Here is a 25,407-nt window from a genome sequence, read left to right as displayed (position 1 = left end):
TAGAGAAACTGTAGGAAAAAGATACATTAATTTCTTCACAGGTAGTTGTTTTCTAGTTGTTGTCACTAATATATATATATATATATATATATATATATATATATAAAAAATAGGCACAAAACCACCAAAGTGATGCCTAAAAGGGTAATTTGCGTTGTGGTCAAGTATGAGAACTAAACAGACTTTTTGGATAAATGGGATTCCCATCACCAATGTCCATCACCTCCACAGGAAATTTGTTTTATCCTTAGAAAAAGATCTAAGACATATGGGATAAATCATTGCTTTGACATACCTATCTCTCTTCATTGATTAACACAGAAGCCCACATAACTCTTTTAGAGTGTTTTTTCATCAGCAGAAGTTAACTGAGACAATTCTTGCAATGAATAATATTTTAATAGCCAAAAGCTGAGAGAAGGTGTGCTTGACAAATATCTCATGAACAATAGCAAGACCTAACACAGTGTTCAGACTGGTTAATGTCACTGCCTGGAATCTACTGTGAGTAGAAAAAAAAATTGTAGAGTATGGATAGTCACAAAATTGTGTGCTAACAATCTTTGCTGTCTCCCCTTACTCCAGATGAAGCCTCTGATCTGGATGATTATATCGACTGTGCATTTCAGAATTTGTTGTTATTTTCCTGTAGCATATGCATTTAAAGACATACTGCATGCACCAACTGTATTGACAAATAGTATATATGCATCACCCATGCCATGGCTTATATGCCTGGAAAAATGTTCTTTAAGGATTATTTGAACTGCAGTTTGCTGCATCCTAATTTCCATTTTTCAATGGAAAATTATATCCCAGGTATATACAAATTTAATAATTTTATAATATTGACAGTATTTATACTGAGTTGTCAAGTAGGAAGTGAAGAAACCAAATGTAAAGGATGGTGGGTTAGATGATGGTAATCTTTATTAAAATAAGCTTTCCACCTGTTTGTATGGTTGGGAATAATTGTATGTCATATTGGTTGAATGATAAGACTGACATTAGAAATGAAACACATACTATTATCTGTTTAGTGCTTCTTAATGACACTGGTCGATCAAGAGTTTTAAGACTTCAGATATAAAATGAAGAGAGCCCTTTTTAAGTGAAATTGTTTTGGTTTCAATAACAGAACCATATAGTTCCTGTGATTTGTGAAAGACATTTCTTAAATTTGAAGAAATATTCATGTTGCAGGATATACTCTAGGCCTTTTTAAGTCTTGAACAGTCTTTTTAAGACCTATTATATATAGTCCAGGACAGATACTGTGATGGTTTTGGTGGAAATCTAAGAAATTAGAAGCAAAAGGCAAAAGTACTTAACGTATCTTTCTCCAGAAAGATGGAAAAAAAAATCATTACCACTTGAAGCAGAAGGAAAACATGGCTATGTTACAAGCAAATCAGTGCCCTTGTCATTCTCTTGGAAGGCCGAGACATGGCCATTTAAACATTGACTTCCTCAGCCTGTCCCAGGGAATGAGTTGATTACTAAATAGATCTAACAATGATTTGGTATTGGGCTGTTCTGCTCATCAAAGCTGTTAGGGAAAGTTATCAAAGTGAAGTGTAGATAAAATTCTCTCTTGTTATGCTGAAGCATTCATTTATCAAAATCAGTATTTTAAAGTTGACCAAATTTCAATTTTTCCTTTTGTAAAATGTAATTTTCTATGCGTTAAAGAAATAAAAGGTAGATATCTGTAGTAGGCACTTTGTATTTAGCTTATGTGTAAATGTTTTTGTTTGTTTGTTTGTTTTCTACATGGTGAACATGGGGGTATATGTTTTAACTTTACTGTCAATTATTTTCTTACCATTCCCTAAGAACAGAGTACTCATCTGATTAATGGCTATAGCACTGCAGAACATAAATACATGTTTCCAGCTTTCAGACAGTGTTGACGTCTTCCCATTCATATATGGAATATTAACCACTCTACTTCCTAGTATTTCTTCAACTATGAATAATGGGGTGCATGGTCTGAATGAGGTATGCTACTTTTAATTAGAACAACATATCTTGGATAAAACTGAGGGTATAGAGATCAGATCTGCCTTCCTTTCTCTAGTTATCTTCCAGGTATTATTAAGACTTTGGGAGGGAAGAAAAAAGTAGAAAGGAGGGCTTAGCTTTATTATAGATGTGAATCACATCACTAGGAAATAATGTTATATTATTTTTCTGGAATGACAATGAACACGATCACCTTACGAAGCTCCCTTTGATGCAGTATTTAAAATGATAAATGAAGGATGTGTTAGGAATAAAATAGAACCACGGGTGGTGTTTTGGTTTCTCTGTCCCGTACTTCAAATACTGAGAAAAAATAGATAAATGGGAAATCCACCTGAACTTTGGAAAAGACAGTATGAAATGTTAAAATATTTAATTTCCTGGTTCGACTCTGAATTAAAAACTTTAAATCATAAATCAAAAGTCACAAATCAGCAAGGTTTAAGTTAAATATTAACAAATGTGTAATATGCATGATGTTTCTAAATAGTTGTAATACTAAGATAGGTTGAGAAGTGTTTAAAATTCTAGTATAATTTAATAGATTTAATGAACTTTTTCCGGTGGTTTATTGCTCATTCTCAGCTTCAGCATTCTCTTTATTATTAATATTTACATTATCATACACTTTAGAGAATGTCCATGGGTGGGCTCCATTGTGCTAGCTATGGCGGGTACAACTTGTGCAGCTATGGGGAAGGTCTCAACACCAGTGGGTTTATGCTTGCTTGACAAAGCTGCTCTCTGTGGTTCTCCAGGAAAGAATGAAACTAATCTGACAAGTCAGACAAATGACAAGGAGCAGAGCGCACTGTCCTCTCCACTGTGCCACTGTGCCACTGATGCTCAAGGAGAATAAATGACTTAGCCAAGACTGAAAAGAAAATAGGTGGCAAAGTTGATTACTGGCATGATTCTGGTGCAGTACATCAACTGCAAAAACAGCATTGCTGTAAGGTCTGTGGCCTTCACCTTTAACTGGAAACTATTTGCCTCTCTTTTGTTAAGGCTGAAAGATAGGATTCTTGCCTTCCAAAGAAATTAGTGTAAGCTGAATGCAGAGCAATGACTGGTAATGCATTCTGTCTGGGCTGTCAGAGCATTTGCTGGAGAACTGACTTACCACCACCATGAAAAACCTTGCTGATCAAAACATTGTACAACTGAAGTCCTGTTTCAGAGTTTCTTGTTTGGTAGCTAAAGAGCTGACACTGTGCCACTAGCTTGACTGGGTGAGGACTCATTAAAGTGATTATTGTCATGTAATGATTAGGGTCAATTATGTATGCAGGCACTGTGAGATGTCTAGCTGAAGCTTGGATATAGAAAAAAATATATGCAAGGAAGACTTATTTAATGAAAAAGAAGAGTTCAAAATACATAGAGTAGTAAAAAGGGCATTTATGCAAAAGCAAATAAATTAAAAGTGTGTAGAGTTGAAAAAGATTCGAAGATGGATGAAAATAAGTATTTAAATTGCTTCTGAGAAAATGTTGAGGTACAGTAGCATCTATATCAACTGTAACAACACAACTTATCTTTTAAGAGTTCAATTTGTATTTAGTTGCATCTAGTTTTATGTCATTTTATAGTATAAAATATTGCATCTTGTTTTCTCAGCTGCTACCTGTAACAAAGCCTTATCTTCCCTGGAAAAAAAAAACAAAATGGAGAAATACATCTGCATTTTCAATGGTATTACGAGATAATAATAACATTATTTGCCAATGTGTGTATAATAACATTATTTGCCAATGTGTGATTCTCACTCCTCTCTCTGTTTTCTGAATGTTTTTTTCCTCCTTTAATATTTTTGACAGGTGGGTTGAGCTCAGAATACCAAATTTGCATAATTCAAATGAGAAGGTCATATAGAGAGGGATTCTCTTGTTTGAAATACAGATTTGAGAGATGTTTTTGTATTTTGTAAGTCTTGATACCATTTCACTCTCTTAAAGGTGAATCCTGATTGAGCTCTTTGAACTGAAAAATAGTCTCATCAGGTTGGTATGTGGACTAAAGGATTTGAACAAGAAAAGGATTTGAACAAGAAACAGCCCCCCCCCCCCCCTTTTTTTTTTCACCTGTCCTGTAAGGAAAAGTTTTGAACATAAAACAACACAACAGCATGTTATGCTGCATATTATTCATGGGCGTAGAGATGGTAAATTAGCAGAGGGAAGAGAAAGCCAAAGCTTGGATCCTAAAGAAATAGGAACAATGTTGTTACCACATCTTCCTGACTATTTAAATGTGTTATTACAAGGGGAAAAAGTCATAACCATTTCCTTCGTTTTATTTAGTTCTTCCAACAGTTGTAAATAGTTAATATGGTAGAGTTGATGACAGGCTGAGGAGTCATCACAAACAGGCCAACTACAACAACAGCATCAGATACAGCCAGGGCATATACACTACATGTTGAGCTCAGGTTCATTCTCTAGCTTGCTTATAGTTCACATTATTCACCTCCTACATCTGTGTTGTATTAGCTGTTTCTTAGGGTCTTGACATCCCCCATAGCTCCTGCTGGATGGGAAAAGAAAACATAAAATGTGGATGGCTTTAAAGAGGAATTGCTACTGTTTCTTAAATCCACTAGGTGTTTATATTGGATGTATGAATGCTTTCTTTTGTGTTCGAAGTCAGACAGGGCCTTCTACAATTCAAATAATTTGAGATCATTACAAGTTACTTTAAATAAGTGTTTGAAACCACTGACTTTCAATTAGGGGTCCAATTGAATGTTCAGCTGTTTTAATAGGGCAGATTTACTTGCTACTCTGTTACTCTGAGCAGAGGAAGTAAGACTGAGTTGTATTTTGTAGTATAATTTGCATTGTATACAATGCAGTATTATGCTTTGTATAGTAAAATATCGGTAAGTTCAGGCAAAAAAAAGTTTTTAAGATACTGTCTCTCTTTGAAAGTCTATTCTTTGCTTTTTCTACAGCAGTGCATACTTTTTCACTTTAGAGCTTTTGGAATATAAGCATAACTAATTTATAAATTAGCAGGAGTTAACTAAAAAGTAAGTGTAAATGATGGATTTTGATGTAACCCAGAGGGTAAAAAGTGAATCTATTCAAATCAATGGCAGAAGTCTAATAATCTCCAATAGAAACAGTTTCATATAGAGTATTTCATTATCTGAACTAAGCATTAAACTAACATTGAATTAAGCTTTCTCTCACTGAATTGAGTTGGTATTAATAAGAGTGGCAACAGGAAAAAAATACTATTGAGAAAAAAGATTGCTTCAATGGGAAATTAATAATCTCACACATTTTATGGGTTATGCTTACATAACAAGTTATTGCCTATAGAAATAAGGATGGCCACCAAAGTTACTAGGCTGTTACTAGCCTGCTTTATTACTATAAGTTTTTTGACTCCAAAACATCCAAAGTTAATGGGGCTGCTAGTGTAAGTAGAGAGAGCACGATTTAGTCCTTTAGGCATACATATTTATGTATTGTTATTTTGTAGAGCACTAGTTCAAGACGTGATTTTTCTATTAAGCCCTTGCATTCATACAAATTTTTCACATGCTGCTTCTATTTACAAAATGTTATTCAGGCCTTGAAAGACCTAATGAATTTTTAATTGTGAGCCAATGGTGTGGGTTTTCGTGAACACTCAGAAGTCATCCATCATTAAATAAGTTTTACAAAACAATTCCTTTCTGCTTACCTGAATCTTACCTTCCCTTTTGTCATCTTGTCACTTGGCTTCCTAAAAATATAAGAAATAAGTTACTCAGCTTTTGAATGCCCTCTTTATTTTGAAAGTTTTGAGAGTGAACGATAATATACATACAGTGAGAGCTTAACTGCATTGTTGTTTTGTTGTTACTCTGGGGAAAACCTTAATACTTATGAATCTTACTATTTGGAGATCATATGTTTTGATATTATTTACTTGGAAAATACACATACATGTTCTGTGAATAAGAAGTGGACTTGTTTCTTTGCATGGCCTGATTTATGGTGATAATTCAGTCACCAGTGCTGTCTTCGCCAAAAACATTATGTTTTGTTACGTTTCTTTTTGTTCATTTGATTTTGTTTTTGGGGGGTTGGAATTGTTTGGTTGGTTTGTTTTTTGTCTTTTTGAAATGAGGAAATGAGGAAATATTTTTTTTTTTTGCATGAGGAAATATTTTTGTGAATTGTGAGTTGTTATAGAAATTACACTGTTTGATACTACAGCTTTATTTATGCCCTTCTCAATTAGGGTAAAATTGCATTGCATTATATACCTTAGATACTAGGCAGTCAGTGTAAACACCAGAAGATCCTTCTTCTATTTTGAAACTATAATTGAACTAGGCAAATTTAATGGTTGGAATTAGAAAGCCATTTATCATAACAGAAAAATTACTTCTGAAATTTTGGCAAAATATAATGACAATCTCTTGGGTAGATTTTTGTTCTGAATAGTTCAGTAAATCTAGCATTTTCAAGGGATTTAAGTATTTTTCAGACAGAGAAATAAAATCAATAAGGTATCTCCATATATGTGAGGATCCCTAGAGTAATCAAGAAATTATTGTTCTATAAATCTGAAGAACTGTATATTAAAAGCAGATAAGAACAGCAGAAATTATTAAAAAAAAATACTGATGCATTTTATGATGCATTTATGCGTCACAACACAGAATTTGGTAGACTACTAGATATGAAATAGAATTTTAAATGTTGTCTATTCTACACAAATTCATATTCATGTCATTCTAAACATGTGTTAGCAATTTGCATTAACAAGTATAATTTTTCCAGTGCAGCTCCTTATCCCCAGAATCTTTGGTTGTAGTTTATATTTGAGCTTCATATGTAGCTACTCATAAGCAGCAATTTAACATTACAGGAAAAAAAAATACTGGGGAAGTTAAATAAAAAGAATTTAAATGTTTTTGATCATGATCCATGGGGTAGTGAAAAGTGATACTATTACTGTGTAAGACAGAAGGGAGCTCTAACAGTGGAAAATTATAGCCTGTCTGTAGATGTAGTGTATGTATAGTTTTTTAAACACATCTTTAGAATCTGTGCTCAAATGTCTGTTGCATTCCTTAAGCCCTTTTTGAACAGGCAAGTTTGAGAACATGAGTTAACTATGTTCATCAGCTTTTTCAAATGTAAATGTAAGTCTGTGACTTCTTGGTGTTGACAGAAATCAAAACTTAGTAATTTTGTTCATTCAAGATTACCAGAAACTTCCATAACTAAAGAAGTGTTAGAATTAGAATCACTGTGGGTTTTTTTTTTTAAAAACTACTTAATATTTTAGAGGTAAATTGGTATACATGAAGCATTATCTGATGAAGCCTATAATTCACATACTTTCAGAACAGTAAAGTAAGGATAAAGGAACAAAGTCTGCTATTTCAGCTACATTTTCTGTGTCATGGTATTGTTTCTAATCCATTGGTATGACAGTACAGTAGACTCTTTACAAGCTAAAGTTGACGACCTAATGCTCATAATATTGACTAACATTTTATAGTTCAAGGTACCTATAAAGCATATCAGCAGTTTTGATTTCTTTGATTTTTATAAATGTGTGAAATAATTCATTGATATTTTGGGTAGTGAAAGTTAATTTCTATGAGAATATGTTGTGGTACATAAACATTTGGGCAAGTACTTTTTATAGCCCATAGGCCCCTTTCTGGTATGTCTGATGCTTGACTACAACAAGCAGGTACAATCCCACTGCAAAATAGTGGGGATATGCTGGAGAAAACAGTAAGGTAGTTCAGCAAATAAATTGGACTGGACTGTACCCTAGCAAATGTACAGTGGGAATAATACAATACTACATTGAGAAGACCCTCTATTAAGCTCTCTAACATTTAATGCCAGTTTTAGTAGGTATAAAGGTATAGCTGGCATTCAGTTAAGGTTGAAATCTCCTGTCCTTTGAACTGTCTTTTCAGTATTTTTGACCAACTGAAGCTTTTTAGATACGTTTGCTTATGTTTTACTAAAGACGATAAATGGATAATATTTTTCAAATGTCTAAAGTGTAGGCAAATAAAAAGGTTGTCTTTTCTGACAACTTTTTTCCACTTTTTCTTTCAGATAGCCTTTAAGAAAAGGCAGGGTTATGCAAATTCAAGACGGAAATACCAACGAACAATAGGAATATTATTCTAGAAAAAAAAATATATATATATATATACTTTATTCCACACTTTTTTACTTAATGAGGAGATCATTTGTGGTTTACTAAATGGAAAAATCTTTTATTAAGAAAAACTAGTTTTTAATATGGTAGGTAGAAATTTATTAAATTGGCTGACACTGTTAAATGAGGGGAACAATAGATAAAAATATAAATGACATCTCTTTGCTCTGGGAAGGTTTTACTACTACATTACTAAAAAACTCAATGTTTAAATTGTAACTGTTAAAATATTTATATAAATGATTTGGGTGATGGTTGGGAAATGAAAAAAAAATAACAAAATTGCATAATGACTTCCTCTAGTAAGTATCTCAAGTAATGTTATGCAAATATGGTTTGCTGTAGATGACTACAGAATAATGAATCTAGTGCTAAAATTGGTTAGGACAACTGTATTTTCTCAGGAATCTGACTTTAAGCCTTGGCCCTTCAGAGTGGCAAAAAAGGCCTATTGAGCCAAACTCACCAGCAGGTAAATGTTCTGGTATAAGAGAATCTGTCAGGGTTTGAATCCTGCCGACACTTTTCCATGTAAGTGATTCTGTTAGATAAAAGGACTAGTTCTGTAATTTAACAACATGGATAAACGTCCATCTGTGGAAAGGTCATGAAAATAATTGCAATATAAGTAAAATGTGATAAACAAGAAGTATAGCACAAGTAACCTCCGATAGGATCCAGTCTTAAATGTAAAAAAGGCAAAACCATTTTGTTGCAGAAAAGCATGTCTTACAAGTTCTGATACCAAGAGAAATTAAGCTATAGTGGACCCGTGGAAATTCAGCAGTGCAAACTAGAAAATACCAAGTGGTATTTTTCTTGTTTTCAGAACTCCTGGTAGTTGATGTTAATGTTACATTCCTGCATGCACAGTAATAGTTACCTTCAAAAGGAGTCTCTAAAAATTCAGCTCTTAGCATTTCTGTCTTTTCCAATAACACTTACCTGTTATGTTTCTACAATAAATAGTCTTTGTGACAGAATTTGAATATTTCAATGCACTAATATACAATAATGTCACAAAGAAGGTAATGGTTTGATGTCTCCATGTTATTAAACTTCAATTTAATTTTTGAAAGCTATAAAATACTAAAAGTCTCAACATATTTGTAAGCTACAACAGTTAAAAAATAACTTATTGCTGAAGAGCATTTGTGTATTAAGTTCTTCAAATCAATGGAATTTGAAGAACTTGGAATAATTAATTTTCTTACATTTTAAATTACCCATATAATTTGTTATTTTTAGTATATTGTGGATTCAGCAATTATTTTTTATAACAGCAGTCTTGATAAATTTCTTAAACTAGATTGTGATTTTTTTTTGCTTGATAATCTGTACCATCTAGCAAAACTCTGTAAAATGTCAGTACCTTTCTCTTTTGTTAGTGTTAAATATTTGTGTAATTTACTCTGGCTTGGATTACAGTATGTTAATAAACACCCACTTCTCTCAACAGTTCTGCAGCTTTTAAGAGTGCTCTCCTGACATGTAGGTCCTCTTGAGTTTCAGTTTGTGATATGTAGAGAGAACTGTAGGGGCACTCTTTGGGGATAGAGTTCCAGCTGTACCTTTTTCTTTGCTGTTGCAAATTCAGTAGGAATTTTCATTTCATTGCAAAGAGCAGACAAACTCAAAGGTAACTCATAAAATTATGGACAAGGGAAGAAAAAACAAAGTAGACCAGAGGTCATGTGACTTGTGCATATTGGTCAAGTAAGTCAAAAGTACAAAAGAAAAATACAGATACCACTAGACTTTCTCCAGTTGAGTAAGATGTCAAAGCTCCTTGTAGCCGATTCTACTGTTTCTGCTTATCTCTATATATCAGTAGAGATAAACTGTGCTTTTCCTTCCTTATAGAAGTGATTACACTTCTATAAACTATTCCCTTAAAATTAAAGTTTAAAGTGTGCTATACTTTTCCAATAAAAAAGACAATTCATTATGGATGCTTAATATTATATTTATTTTTATCTGTATTGAATTAAAACAGAATAAACATCTGAAATTTTTCAGTGATAACTTAAAACATAAAAAGATTTATTTATCACAGCAACCACTGGAGAGCTACAAGGACCTTCACGAATCTGCTTAGTTTTCTGAGGCAAATATAACTTGTTTCCCTAAACGTGTTTTGTCTACTAGGTGCATGCTGTGTGCCAGGAGTGGAGAAGAGCTATTTTTCTTATGGTTAATTTTAGAGCCCTGGGAAGGAGGAATTTTTGTTGTTTATTCATTTTCCAAATGCCTGAAAAACTATCTGTAGTTAGTCTGGGTACAAGACTGGTAATCATGGGACTGAAAATGAGTTTTTGTTATATAGTCATAGTATTGTCATGATACAGGACTGGCCATTGTTTTCATTATTATAGTGTAAGAAAGGATCAACCTCAGCAGTGAACCGATGAGCAGAATAATTCAAGGAAGAATTGACATTGCTTGAGGCCAACTTGCTGAAATATTCTTCAATAGAATTGCAAGAACATGAGAGAATTTTGGAGAATGGATAAAGGTCATTTGGTCCATCAAGACATATTCTTTTTAATAGTCTGTTTCCCTAAGGATGATATCTAATTGTTTCTTGAATGACACTGGCACTTTTTGCCTCAACAGCTTTGCCCGCAGGCTATTCTAGGCATTTATTATTTTCTACATGAAAAGGTGATTTCTGATATATGTGCTGAATTTATTTTTTTAATTTCCATTTTTTTCTCTTGTTCTATAATCTGTGTTGGAATGGAAATAATAATTTGAGTTTATACTATCTGTGGCAGTAAGACTTCATAAGCTTCAAAAAAAAAAAGACAGTTCTAGCCTGTCCTTAAAATTAGATGCCCAGATTTATAACGTAAGTAACCATGACTGCATATCAAATGGTGGCAGGGGTCTCCCTGAGAAGATTTCACATCAAAATCATTTTTAATACCTTAAATGTGTTTTGCTGATGTTACTAATGTTCTGTCCCCCATTGACCAAAAACCTGTTCAATATAGAACATCTGATGACATTTGATGTCTTTTTTATCATCAGCAGAATGGAAAACAAAAGCAAAAGATGTACTTTAAACTTTTTGCAACAGACAGGAAACTGAGAGGCAACAGCTAGGGACATATCAGTAAAAGGAAAAAAGTTCACTAACTCTTCCTTTGTACTTTTTTTTCTCAGTGCATTGGTCCAACTTCAGCTCTGTGTGATTAAAAAAAAAAAGTTAACTAAATCTGTTTAGCTGATTGCCTACACTGCCTAACCTTTACCAGCATCAGGTCAGGGTTATTGCCCAGGAATGCCTAACCTTCGTGACTCTTTGCAGCTTTTACCCAGGACTGGCCAGACAGCATAAATAGCTTTTTAGGCAAGTCTGTCACAAGCCTGTTTATTCCTCTTCTGTCTTTATCAGGCTCTAGGAAACTAGTGAAGTCAGGGTTTGGGTCTGTGTACCAGCATCTAATGTTGAAGTAGCAGCATAGTCACCATAGCCACATTTCCTTTTCACCTTGGGTCAGAGGCATCAAAGGTTCTTCCTCTCTCACTGTTCCCCTTCCAGACAGCCTGTCCTAGTTCCATCCATATCTGTTCTGTAGCCACAAAGCCTTACATGGACTGAGGTAGCCCAAGCCTCCCATCCCAGGGCAAAATAGAAAACCAAACCAAAAAACAAACAGACAAACAAAAAATACCACAACTTTCTTCACAATGCTGAGAAGCCTCTTGAAACTTCACTTTACACCAAAGTCTTCATATGGAAAATATGAAGGACACATCATCTTGGGTGGATGACCTTCAGCAGACCTTGCTAGCGCTCTTCCTCCACTAGCCAGGATTTCAGATTACTTAACAGTATTGACAGTTCCACAAACACGAGTTTAATAGCTTATGAGCTGTATGTGGTTTAAGAACAAAAAATTGACCATTTCAGTTAAGCACTTAGGTATTACTGTGTACAGGTTCATGCACAGGTTTATGGAAATGCTAAAGGGCTTCATGAATTTGCTTCCATAGATTCATACCTTCCATGGAACATTTATAAATCAATTTATATGATTTATATGGCATGGGCACAGTTGTGTAAATGAGCAAACAAGTGTCAAAAGTGTCAAACAAGTGTCAAAATAGCAATAAATTGCATAATTATGTATAGACTAATAAAATACCAGGCTTTAGGGAAGACTGACATTTCGAGAAGTTATTCTTTAGAACAGAAGGAGTATTATAACTCCTCACCTCGTGCTAGAAGAACAGCACTTGAATCCAGGTCTCCAATTAAATCAGTAAATAAATAAATAAAAATTACGACCAACTTCCAATCATGAAGGAGCTTTCCTTCCTAAGAATGTTTGTATTAACCAGCTTTCCAATATACTTTTGAGATAGAATTTCAAACTACCTCTGAATAAAAAAGTGGTTTCAGACATAAGTAGTCCCTACTGTGGACTCTCTTGAACAACAAGAATTGCATCACGATAATTGTTCCAAATCATTGTTACGTGAGGAAAGAACATGAAGCCAGGCAGATTTTATTCTGCCTGAAGTACCTAAATCATCCATTTAACCTGGAACCCTCCCCAGTATCACAAAGCATCCTTGTAGTACACCTGGCACAAAATACTTAACAGTTCAAGGTTTGCATACCAATACCTATTTCTGATTGTGCAAATGTGGTCTTGCTTCATTTCCCAGAACTGGATATGAACCCAGGCCATAGTTACTGAGTAGATATATTGTCTCGCATGCTATATGATAACTATTTACCACTATCAACTCCTCTGTAAAGAGAATGAATTGTGGACATCAGATCGCCTTATGCATGTTGCAGTCTTAGGTAAAAACAATTACTGGCCATACCATTTGATCTGAAAGAGAGGAAAACATTATACCAGTTGAGCTGAATACATTCAGTTAAGTCTCTTGTTTATTGATGAAGATTCTTTAGATTCTTCATTGCAATTCCAATGGTCTGGATTTCCCTGATACAGTTTATAGCATGGAGCTTTTTGTAATCACTTCTGACAGTGCTCTGGTAGAAAGGGTAAATTTTCAGCCACCACCTTCTGGGAGCTCTCCAAATTTGTATTCATGGATTCAGGTCTTGTCAGGGATGACAATTTTAGGTGCACTGGTGAAGACAGATCACTGCTGGTCAGAACGGGTCTGTACAATACACTAGTTAAAATGGCATCAACTCTTTAGTTTGTGCTGGTATCGTAGTAAGCCTGATGGTAAAACATTTTCTACTGTGAAGTTTAAGGGAGATAATAGGAACCTGTACCCCTTCTCTTGAAGTTAACAAAGAACTTGAGTTGCTCCGTACAGTCATCTTACTACATCCATGTGAAGGGCTGGATAGGCCTAAGGTCAAAGTATCCTACAGATATCTTGACAGCTATTTTGCCAGAGCTTTCTCAGTGAAACAACAGTCATTAGGTAGAAGAGAGAGAAATTGAATAGAGAATATTCAATTTCTGTGGGAAAGGAATTCGCAGGTGGCTTTGCGCTGTTTCACATGTCCCTGAATTAGAGATAATGAGGAAACAAGCGGTAGAAACAAAAATTTGAGCAAGGTTGAGATAAAGTAAATTGGCTACAGTGTTAAAGATGAGCTTTGGGCAGTGGCCATTGCTGGCTGGCTCGAGGCACGTGTCTGAGGGTCTCTAACCAATTGTATGACAGATTCGGGCGCGTGGACAGCACATGGGACTACAGGGAAAGTATATGTAGTAGTGAGAAAAGGGCAATAAACGTCTCCTGTTGAAGAGCCATCAGGAGTCCGTGTCTTGCATCCCTTCGAATTTCCTTTTTTTTTTTTTTTCTCCCAATTGGAAAATAATGTGAAATAAAAACTAAATTCTTGAATTATTTCCTAGTGTTCTCCTATCAACTAGTAAAACTCTGTGAAACTAACTTTATAGAAATTTCATTAGTGTTGATGGGAGCAAGAAAGGAAATAAATATATTTAATATGGAATGGATAAAACCGTGAGGGGAACTACAGCAGAGATATAATACACAATATGACTTTTAACCTTCCTATCTTCTTTTAAAAGAATTCAGCTTAGCAAAGACTTAAAAAGAATCCATGTAGTTGATTTTGTCACAGCTCTAAATTAATGTCTTAGCATGAGAGACCAAGTTTTAGCTCACATCTGTGTTTCAAAGGATCTGTATATCTCACCTAAGAGCAACTGCATTTGAGTAAATTAGTGTTTTACATACATCCAGAGGCCTGATTTTACCTGAATATAAATTCTGTTTAACTATATTAACAAGACTTGCTTTCATAGGTGTAAAATAAAGTCAGCTGTGCTAATCAGACCATAAATTACTCCCCTGTGAAGACTAAAACATTGCTGAAAGCAAAGAAATTGATATGGTTTAGCCAGAAACTGAATCTGGCATGTGTTGCAATCTGAAATGATGTGCTTACCCTGCTTGTGCTTATGGACGACTATTTTTTTTAGAGGTCCTTAATTCAGTTAAATGAAATTCTTTATTTTTTTAATTTAAGAGTTTAATTTTAAATCTTTTGAGTTAAAATGAGTTAAGCTTTAGAAAATCAGAGCTGCTGTCTCAAAATAAGGTTCTTTAAATTTATTCAGGAGTGTAAATTGTGATTTTAATTTTTTAATCACTATTTTGTTTTATGAAATACACTTATGCCCAGTGCTTCACGAGTATTTGTAACAAGTTATGTAGCTTTACGTTATTATTTAATTTTGTATTCCTTTACTTTCAGGTAAATTGGAAGCACTATTGCAGATTTCAGTTTGCCTAAAATAATTTTCTCTGCTGGATGGAACAGATTATTACAAGGTAATTTAAAACATATATAGAAAATGGGGAAAAGTTTTTTACAGCAAATGTATTTGTTAACCCTGTGATAATTGCCCACAGTGTTTTGAAGATATAAACATAAATATGCCATATGAATTTATGCATGAATTTCATCTAAGAATATCTCAGACTTGTCCTAATAGCTAGCAATACATCTTCTAAAGAAAATTGCATGTTGGCTTCATATTTCTTCCTGCAGTCACTAGTATATCTCTAGCTGCTCTTTCTTCTTTCTGCTTTTTCCTTTCTGAGCAAACACATTTAACAGCTGTGGAAACAAACAGGGCATACTTGGCAAAAGTAGGGACCAGATGCCAAACTCTGAAATGCTTGTTCTAGCAGCAGCATGTGGGTCTGTTGCTAACTCCTTGGTGTCACCTCTGCTGGCTCCTTTTCCAGTTTCACTACTGGCAAGCAACAGAGGTGCATCTGGAGATGTTAGGGTCATGCAGCTGTGGGGCTGTCTTGGCTCCTGTGCCCATATTTCTCTTTTCATTAAATGTGATTTTTGCATGCAATAACATTAATAAGTTGAACATAACTAACACGGTTCTCATGGATGGAGGGTGGGAATTGTGCAACTTTTTTGTTTTGTTTGTTTTGTTTTGTTTCAGTAAGTAGATGTTGTCTGTGATTAATTAGTCTCCAATTTGGGGGAGATTTGGTCCCTGTTTAATAGGGTGCTAAAATGCCAGTAGACACCTATCTGGCACTGCTGACATGCTATGAGAATCAGAAGTGCTTAGGTAAAATTGCTTCTGGCCATGAGATAGGATTGCATCAGCATATGGGGGAGGGAGAAAATGGGTGGGTTACATGAGTTCTGCTGTGACCAGGATTACTGTTGTTTTTGCTTGAAATCACAAGTCACCCTAAACAGACATGGAGAGCAAGTAAGTCCAAACGCTGTTAATAGCCTGTAAACTAAATTTGGTGTCCCAGGGAGAAAGAGAGAAGAAAAAGAGGAAGCTGAATGGAGGAGAAAAGGTTATATCAGCTGAAGCATGCTGGGGATCATAGCCTTGGCAAAGGCAGGAGTCTAAACTCAGATCATGCTGCTGTATATTTATAATCACGTATAAATGGAAATTCAGACCTTTATGGCTTCAGTATCCTGCTGTCATTTACTACTGTTATGTGAGCAATACTATATCTGATTTGGATTTTAATAATCCTTCTCCGTCCAGTGCTTATTTTCTGATTGCAATTTTATTCTTGTTCCAGAAGTTTCTTTCTGTATTTCTTTAGGTTCAAAGTTCATTGAGTATTACTTTTTCATTTGTAGGTCAGCTTTTTATAGTTAGTCCATGCTGTTCAATAGGCCACACAGCAACTTCCGTGCTGTGTGATTGCCCATGCCACCAACCATCAATGGTAGTCCAGACTTCACCAAGACTTCAAGCCCTGAAGCTGTTGCATAAACAGAACATTGAGTAGGGGCAGTAGAGTTAGGACCTACCTCTATACTGGCAAGAGTTATAAGCTGTGTTGCAAGTTGCATATGCTATTTAATGGTGAAGCCTGAAAGCATGCCTTCCCTTGTGGTTTAGGATAAAGTCCAGAACAAACCATGGTAAGAGAGTAAATATACAGGGTGTGTGCTTCATGTGGGTGAGGAGTTGAATGTAATACCTGGGATTTAAGAAGGACAGTGAAAGGAGTCAGCAGAAGAGAACCGTGTAGTGCTGGGTTTGGAGAGGTTGAGTATGCAATGGTCAGATGGGTAATTGGCAATGTAGAGGCTGTCATTAGAGAAGAAGTGAAATGAAGACCACCAGCCTTCCCTTATACTTCACACAGCACGTAGTGGTGTAGTTGCTGATCCATACCTGTCAGAAGGGTTTGTCAGCAGCCAAAAGTTTTTCTATATTTGTTTCCACTATGCCAATTTTTCAGAGCATTTTAATGTTCTTTTTTCATTGTTGTTAGTGAAAATGTGATTTTTTTTCCCAGATGCAATTGTTTGAATTGTCAATTTTATTAAAAAACTAGTACTCCTTAAAATCAAAAATGAAAATACAGTTGCCTCACAGTTAACTTTGATGTATGTTAATATTATAATAGAATTTTAGTAATTCTTGGAGAGCAGGCAGAGTTAACATTGTTCTTTTCAGTAGATATTTGTAGTCATTTCAGTGACTTATACCTAACATTTTTTTCTTATGGACAGATAGTATAATACAAATTTACTTAGGCAGCACAGTTTTGTAATGCATTATTGAATGTTTTAGCCCGTTCTGCATATTTTTCCTATAAAAGGAAGGCACATGATTCTCATATATTGTTTATGACACGCATCAGCAAGCTACTAAAAAGCAAAGAAGTGAGATGCTGTAGGACTTAATATGTCCATTTGCTGTCATTATAGTACTATTAAAGTAAGTGTTGATTTATAGTGCATATGGAACCAGGTTACATCTACAACTTTTTCCCTGCTCTGGAGTAATGAATACAGGGACTGAGTCATCTGAGACATACCAGCTTATTCAGGACTGAGTGACTGAAAACAAACAAACAAGCAAAAACAAAGGACAACAAAAGCCCCCACACTACTGTTTTTCTGAACTCTGAAACTGTGATGGATAATCAACACATTATTCAAAATATATTTATTTGTAACTTTTCCCTAATATTATTTCAGTTACAAAGCCTTATACTTTTCTAAGGCTTCATTACAGAAAAGAAGATGGCTATATTTAAACGAGAAAAGTCCCCTGCCTAAAATAGTAGAAAATGTAGCTGATAGGCATCTCAAGAGATTCTGTCATCCATTCTCCCCTACAAACACATGGTCAGCTTCACCCAGATAATTTAGATAACAGAATCCTGGGGAAACTTTGTCATTCATCTATTTTCCTCACCAACTTGCCCCATTCAAAAGAAATGTCTTGATTTTATTCATGTATAGTATCAGACTTTTTTTTTTTTTTTTGGTGAAAGTTGGAAGATCTGTTTCATGTGCTTTTAGAGAAATTATTTATCAAGTTCAGTTATGTTTAGGTATGGGGACTAATCGACAAGAGGAATGCTCTTGCAAAAAAACAAACAAACAAACAAAAAAAAAAAACAAACAAGAGACATAGATAGCATCCACCCTGAAAATTTTACAATGAAAACAGACAAGGCATACATAATGTCATAATGTAGGGGAGAAGGATGTACTGCATACATAGTACAGTACACTACACGTAGCTTAGAAATTCAGAGAGCAGAAAATGGAAAAGCGAGGAAAAGGGAAATGAAACAGGTGAAATGAAAATAAGAAATGGACAAAAAAGAAAGTAGTCAGGGTAAGATGGAGGTGCTGCATAGGCAGTAGAATTTTAAACAAGATTGAAGCCAGACAGGAAAGGACTGAATCAAATCAGAACTGCTGAAAAAAATGTAGACACTCTTTGAAAATTAATTAGTGGGCATGGTGCTATATAACATGCTGTATAACTTCTAAATTATAGAGAACACTCTTCAAAGTAATGCCATTTCACAGGACTTCTAAGTATTTTCTGATTGCCCATATTAGGAATATTTCTGTTGTGATGATACAGTTTGATTTCAGATAAATAATAAATATTATTATATTATTATTATATTATATATATATATTATATATATATATATTATATTATTATTATATTATTATATAAATATTCAGATAAATTTTAAGAAAAATTATAAAAGGAAGGAAATACTTTTTCAGGAAAAATTATTGCATTACTAGAAAATAGATAGCTCTTACTCGAGTTGAGGAGCTGTTCAGAATGAAGCAACTATGTATACGATGTGAGTTAATTAACATTGTTCAAGTTGCCATAACTTCAACAGATTTATGTCAAAGTAAATAAAAAATAGTTTAGTCATCACTGAAAGATATACATCAATGATAAGCCAGTACACAGGTAATTTGTATACCTTGGTTTTGTTTGTATGATCTGGAACTTTAAAAAAAACTTTAATATTAATTTCAGTGAATAATATTGCTTGGTTTCATAAATAATATATTCTTTATGAAATTAATTTTGTTTTCTTCATAAGACTCGGAATAAAGAACTGTTTCTGTTTGATTGCCAGTCAGTTAAATGAACTGTTCTCTGAGTGGGCTGAAGAACCAGCATGTACGATTGGGTCTTCACACTACTGTGACAAATGCACTGGAAAAAGTCATTGCAGTTATGAAGATTTTATTATTCATAAAGGCACACACATTTTAATTTGCCTTTGAAAATAACTTTTCATTTTTTGAGAGTTCTAGACTTGTGTTCACCTTTTTATAACCACAGTTGTAACAGAGTGAACCTTAACATTTATGCAGTAGATTTTTTTCAGAATTCAAAAAGGTACACAATGAATGAAGGAATGACAAACACATATTCACGAGGAATACAGTCTACAAGCATTTTAAGAATTGTGTTTCAAATACGTAATGTGCTCAAAGTGCACAGTGGGGTCCTCATTGCACAAATGGATCATTTGTATACAGACTTATCAATGCTCATATAGCCAATGAATCGTGTAGTCAGCAAACATTTTGAAGATATAGATGAGAATAAAGAGATACTGTAAAGTTCTCAGCATTTGTCATTATCATGAAAATAAACCTGTACACCATGGCAAATAGGCATATAGCAATTTGCAAATAGGAGTGATTGAAATTACTGAATGGTTAGGAATCGTACACTAAGGAATGCAGACAGGATGAGCAGATGGGGTGGATGTGAAGCCAATAGTATTTAAGAGCAGAGAGCAGTTAGAAAGGTATCTTAGAAACTGTCTAACAATACAGAAATAAAGAGCAAAACTCATAACAAAATGTTAGGTCTGGCAACATCCTTGTGTATGAATGGAAAGAAGCAAAAGTGTGCAACATAATGCTTATGTTACTCAAAGCTAACAGTTTGGGACCAGTGTGCATCACATGCCAGTGTCATTTTCTTCCAGCTAGTCATGTCCTCTTGTCATATATTTTGTGCCTTGGAGGAAGAATGTGGCAGCTTACCCTCCCTTTCTAACATTCCTAGTAGCCTTTCTTCCATATGATTACTGTAGGAACCAGAAATAATGCATATGCATACAAATATAGTTTTCAAATTGCAAAGCAGAATTATTTCGATGCCCATGTGAAGGTAATCTGTGTGAAAAGAGAGGGCTAAAAATATGTTTTTATTTACATCACTTATCTTTTTGGCAATAACCTGTATTTGTTTTGTTTTGTGTTGTTTTTAAAAGAAATCCTCCTGTGATCTTAGTGTCATCTATGTCAACATATAGAACATATAGAACAAATTAAGGTAATGAGGTCTGTTTCTCTTCTGCCTGGAAAAGTGAGAATTTGCAGGTGCCAAAGACAAGACATTCTTAATGTTTCATTCAGGTCTCAATTCTTTATAACCAAATCAGGAACAGGCATATTCTGCAGTCTTTTGCTTGTCAGGAGGCACTAATTAAGTCTTTTTCCTTCACTGTTTTAATGAAAACAGCAGATATGGGAGATCAGTCCTACTCTGTCAAACTTGGTTAAAATTAGCCAACAAGCTCAAAGTTAGAGTGAGGGATCGAAGGACAAACAGACACTTGTATATCCCAGAGGTGAAAGAGATAAATGCGAACATCTTCAGAGAAATCTTGTTTCCATAGGAAATCAAACTAAAAAGACTGTTCATTCAGTGACTTAAGACACTATTCATCTCTGTGGAGATTTTTAAAATTTCATTTTGCTCAATGTGAAGTCAATCATGCCACACAGTCCTTCAGTTTTGTGAAGTGAGGGCAATTAAATATTGAAGAAATTAGTGTGGCTTCTAGTTGCCGTCGCTGGTGAGATGCTGGCAGAAGCTATCTGGGACGGGCAGAAGAAAGACTAGACAATACAGTTAAATCAGACACCACTTCTAGAAAATAATGCAAGCTGCGTTATCCAAGAAGCTCAGCTTTGTGATCACATTAGTCTGTACTGGTTGTTACAGTGAACACCTGGCTGTAACCCAGTTTGTTTAACATTTAGGGCCATATATTTTCTTTTAAGAATATGATCTGACATGGGTAATGCACAAAATGCTATTTCTCTTTCAGAGTCCTTCTGTGAAAGTATATTCTGCTGGCTTTGAGAATGCTTTGGTAGAAAATGGCAAGTAAAATTTTAGTCTGGATACTGCAAATACTGTCCCGTGTTAGAACATTGAATTGAAGAATCCTGAATATATTCAGTGGGAGTATTCTAATTTTCTGTTTTCCATACTCCTTTTATTCACCACAGTGAGGCAGATGGGTGGTAAGACACAGACTCCACTCTGCATGACCTTGAGGTAATGTGGTCCATAGTCCTGTGTCTGTCTTCTGCCTTACATATATTAAAACCGCTCTAATTAATTACCAACTGGAAATTCAGGTGGGTGCAACAACTGCTGCTCATAGAAAAGTACACAAGGAATACAGAAGCTCTGAGGTAATGAACTGGCATTTTGATAACTGTAGGGCAGTGTGAACAACCACTGAAAGTCCTTCATGGAAATTCAGAAATTTCTGAGGGACTTTCTGAAGTAAGAAAGTTAGTAAAATTGTAAGGACAGTATCACCTTGTGCTTAAACAGGGGCAAAAAGAATACTTAATGAGGATTACCATTGGAAGCCAAGACTGTTTTATGTGATTAATATTAGTTTTAAAGGTGATCAGTGCAAATGTTTCACACTAAGGTCTAAAAGTAGGTTTTACCGTGGTAACCAGTAATTAGTTAGTACTGTAGACAGATATGTAGACAGTAATTGAAACATTTAGGAAGGCTTGGTTGATTTCCAACAAACAGAAAAAACAAAAAAAAAAAGTCTTGTTCAAAATTCTGATCACAACAGTAGACACTTTACCTTTGGATAAATTAAAAATATTTATCAAAAGTCAGTTGTGGGGTTGGTAGAGAAAATAGAAAAATTAGCAATTTGCAACTTAATGTCATATAAAGCATTTCTGTACACAGTATTTCCTTTTTCTTTGGTTCTTATTACTTCTAAGAGGATGCAAGTGTATAAATTTCTGACATCCTCTGTTATAGTCTTGTTCCTCTGAAGATGTGGTAAAGCTGGAAAAAATGCAAAAGTAAATAAAAACTCACTAAAAATTAACTGTTGTGGAGTATGCAAAATCAGAGAATGATACAGACATTTACAGAAATGAATCTTTCTTTAGTCTCATATTTCTAAGCTACCTACTGAATACTGTTAGTATACTGAAAGTGTTTTAATTATGAATTTGGGCTGAGACTCTTACTGTTAATATGTCCATACATGGAAAACACTGCTAGCGCTAATGAGATTTTTTTTCTTTTTTTCTTTTTTCTTTTTAAATAAGGTGTTTCATGATTTACAAAAGCATTAAACTAAAGATGACCTTTTCTTTTTAGCTTTTTTTTTTTTTTTTCTGCAGAGCTTTTTTTCATATGTAGTATGAAAGGCAAATGAGGATGAGGGAAATAAGAGGTGAGCTGAACCTAAGGTAGTAGGGTCAAACCTATAAACAACAAAATCACACAGATACAAAAACAACCTTCATGTCTTTTCAAATTTTCCAAGTGTCTTTCTCCTTTGATTTTTAACAAACATGGAAGTACCAAAAGCTTGCACATATGGGTCATAATGTTGAAAAAGATGCACTGGTTTCACGTTTTGCATCTTCTGTGTCTTCCCTCTTCCAAAATGTTTCAGAGTATCTATTTACTCTTTACACCTTCAAATTGCAAAGCCCAGTGAACTGGAGGTGGCATGGCTGGAGCGAGTAAAGATGTGGATTATGATCCCTAACTCCTTTGCACTCCCCTTTGGAGAAAGAATTTGATAACCAGAGCTTTCAGATGGATCTGCCTACCCTACCTCCTCACAGTCTCCCCAGAACACCGTGGGTCTGTGTAAATTAGAAGATAAACTGTGACATGGTAATGTTTTACACAGAGACAGACCCATATAGAAGCCACTTCATTTTATCTGTCCCTGTCCACTGTGAGCCTGTAGGTCTGAGGCATTTTACTCTCAGACTGGCAGTAATTTTTAGTAGCTCAGAGCTATGTCATTCTTCTCCACATCCTTAAGAGAAGTTTTTCTCCTCCCCTCAGTTCTGAGGGCTGGCTCATGACTGTTCCCAGCATCTCCCTGTAGACCCCTACTCTTCTTTTTGATTGCTAATGCTCCCCCCTCCTTTGCAAGCTTTTTTGGTACCTCCAGAAGATTTTCCCAACCCCTGCCTGATCAATTGCTCCATGATAAGAGGAGATGAATCCATTTTCCTCCAAAAGCTTCCACCTTCTTGCAACAACTTGCCTCCCTGCTTTCAACATTTCACTTTTATGCAAACAACAAGGTAGCAGGGTATGCCAGGAGCAAACAAAACCTTGGCCTTGCTTGTTGTGGTAACAAAGAATGAGCAGCCTCTTGGCTCAGGAGAAGGGCATTTGTGCCTGGCCTCACTGCTGGTGAGCAAAGGACAAGGACGTCTCTTCCTGGACAAAGCTATGTAATATTCAGGCCCTAGCCAGCTATAAGCTAACAGGTTTTCCTCTAAATGTCAGGCTCCAAAACAAGGAAAATAGCTAAGTCTTACAGTGCTAGAAATAATGAGAACGCTGTCAGGTGATCACTGCAAGAAATCCCATTTGCTTTATGTGTTTTACAAAAATATTCAAGTTTAGTTTATGTATATATGAGGAAAAAAAGAAAAGTCCTTGACAACTGATTAGTACAAAATCACTTGTTCTTTCCTTTCTCACACTTTATTAAAAATGACTTTTACTTGCAAAAGAATAGGAAACAATCAAGACATTGCAACTGATTGTTGCAAAGTGTTGCCATCTCAAAAAGAAAAAAAAAATTACGTGACTTTGTACCGTGTTCCTGATTTTATAGATAATGCAAATAAAATAGGACAATCTCCTTTTAAAGACCCATTATTGCGGTGTCTTAGGAGTCATGAACTAGAAGTGGAAATTAAATGTACATTTCAAGAAACTGTGATCCAATCTGCACTCCTTGCATAGCATTAGTGGTTGCTTGAATTAGTTTGAAAGTAAGCTTGGAGCTCTACTAGATAGATACTACATTACCTAATTTTGTTTTAGATGTGTGCACTGAATGCTTCTTGGAATTAATATGACAGAGGAAGAGAGAAATGGAAAATACTTGTAGCAGAAATTTCAAGTATGTCTAGGTTCCATTTTCAGAAATTACTTGCACACAAGCAATATTCATGAAACTTTATATGTCTTAATTATAGATAATAAGAAAAACAGTTAATAATTCTCCACCTTGATGATCATTTCTAATTCAGCACTGTTTTTATCCCAGATTATTCTTATAATTTCCTGTTACAGTTGGCAAATTTTTGAATAGATTAATGCAAGTGAAATCCTTTTGTTTTTCTGGATTACTCAGTATCTCAGTTCTGTCTGCTTTACATAATGATGTAAAAATGCTTTAAAACTTCAGAGCTGTCACTAAATCAAAGTAAGTAAACAATGTTGAATAAGAAATATGGGGAAAAATAGGGATTTTAAATAGTTTTTATAGAGAGAAAATGGAAAAAGAAATGTTGTGGCAATTTTCTATTGTAATGGTAAAGGAATGACATTGACAATACAAATATTGTATTATGAATACACTTCTTTTAAAAATTCTGATCTGGAACATCGGGTCTTAAGTGTTTGGTAAAACAAGTTAAACAAATGCCAACAAACCAGAAAACACAACTATAACTAGATCACAGACATTTCTAGATCAAAATATGGACTGTATCCTCAGATTCCTTGGAAATGAAATGTTGCCATCTATTAAGGGTTCTTTGCAACCCTTAAAAAGACCTGTAGTCCTTCAAAGCAGTTGTATCCTTGGATACATTCCACTTTCTTTTCATTTGCTATATGCTGTTCTTCTGAACACCTCAAAGTACCTTATAAATAATGAATTAAGCTTTACAAAAAAATTCTATCTTGTATAGACAGTATTGCAACCAATTTACCAGGGAGTGAAGTGAAACATAAAGAGTGGACACCGTAGCTACTTTTCGAAGAGTCAGAATAGAGTAGAAGATGAAATTAGAAGTATAACCATGAGCACGTGATGGCAAGTAACAGTTTTAGCTATCTTTTAGCAATCAAATAAAATACCACCACCACCCCCAAAAAAGAAAAAAAAAAATTAAAAACATATCAATCCATATTCTGATCTGTAAATTTACTCAAAAAAGTACATGAATATTTAAACATCTATTTATATCCTCAAATGCTGTAGTGGTCTATCATGTTCAAGTGTGAATGGATTGATTGGAGCGCAACAAGTATGCATTTGGGAATAAATGAAAGCTTTCTTTATTATTTTTCTTATGTTTTG

The 25,407-nt window shown here is 34.7% G+C and overlaps 1 long non-coding RNA gene across 1 annotated transcript in view; it reads left to right on the top strand.

The window, feature by feature from the left end:
• Positions 1-14,939: 14,939 nt before the first annotated feature.
• LOC106040153 (uncharacterized) overlaps positions 14,940-25,407 on the top strand; it is a 29,254-nt gene continuing 18,786 nt past the window's right edge. The window contains exon 1 of the long non-coding RNA XR_007169796.2: positions 14,940-15,027. This is a non-coding gene — a long non-coding RNA (uncharacterized lncRNA). The remainder of the gene's footprint in view (positions 15,028-25,407) is intronic.

Source organism: Anser cygnoides, chromosome 1, assembly GCF_040182565.1.
Source record: "Anser cygnoides isolate HZ-2024a breed goose chromosome 1, Taihu_goose_T2T_genome, whole genome shotgun sequence".
In the NCBI taxonomy this organism is placed as follows: Eukaryota; Metazoa; Chordata; class Aves; order Anseriformes; family Anatidae; genus Anser; species Anser cygnoides.
This window is presented reverse-complemented; position numbering and strand designations above follow the sequence as displayed.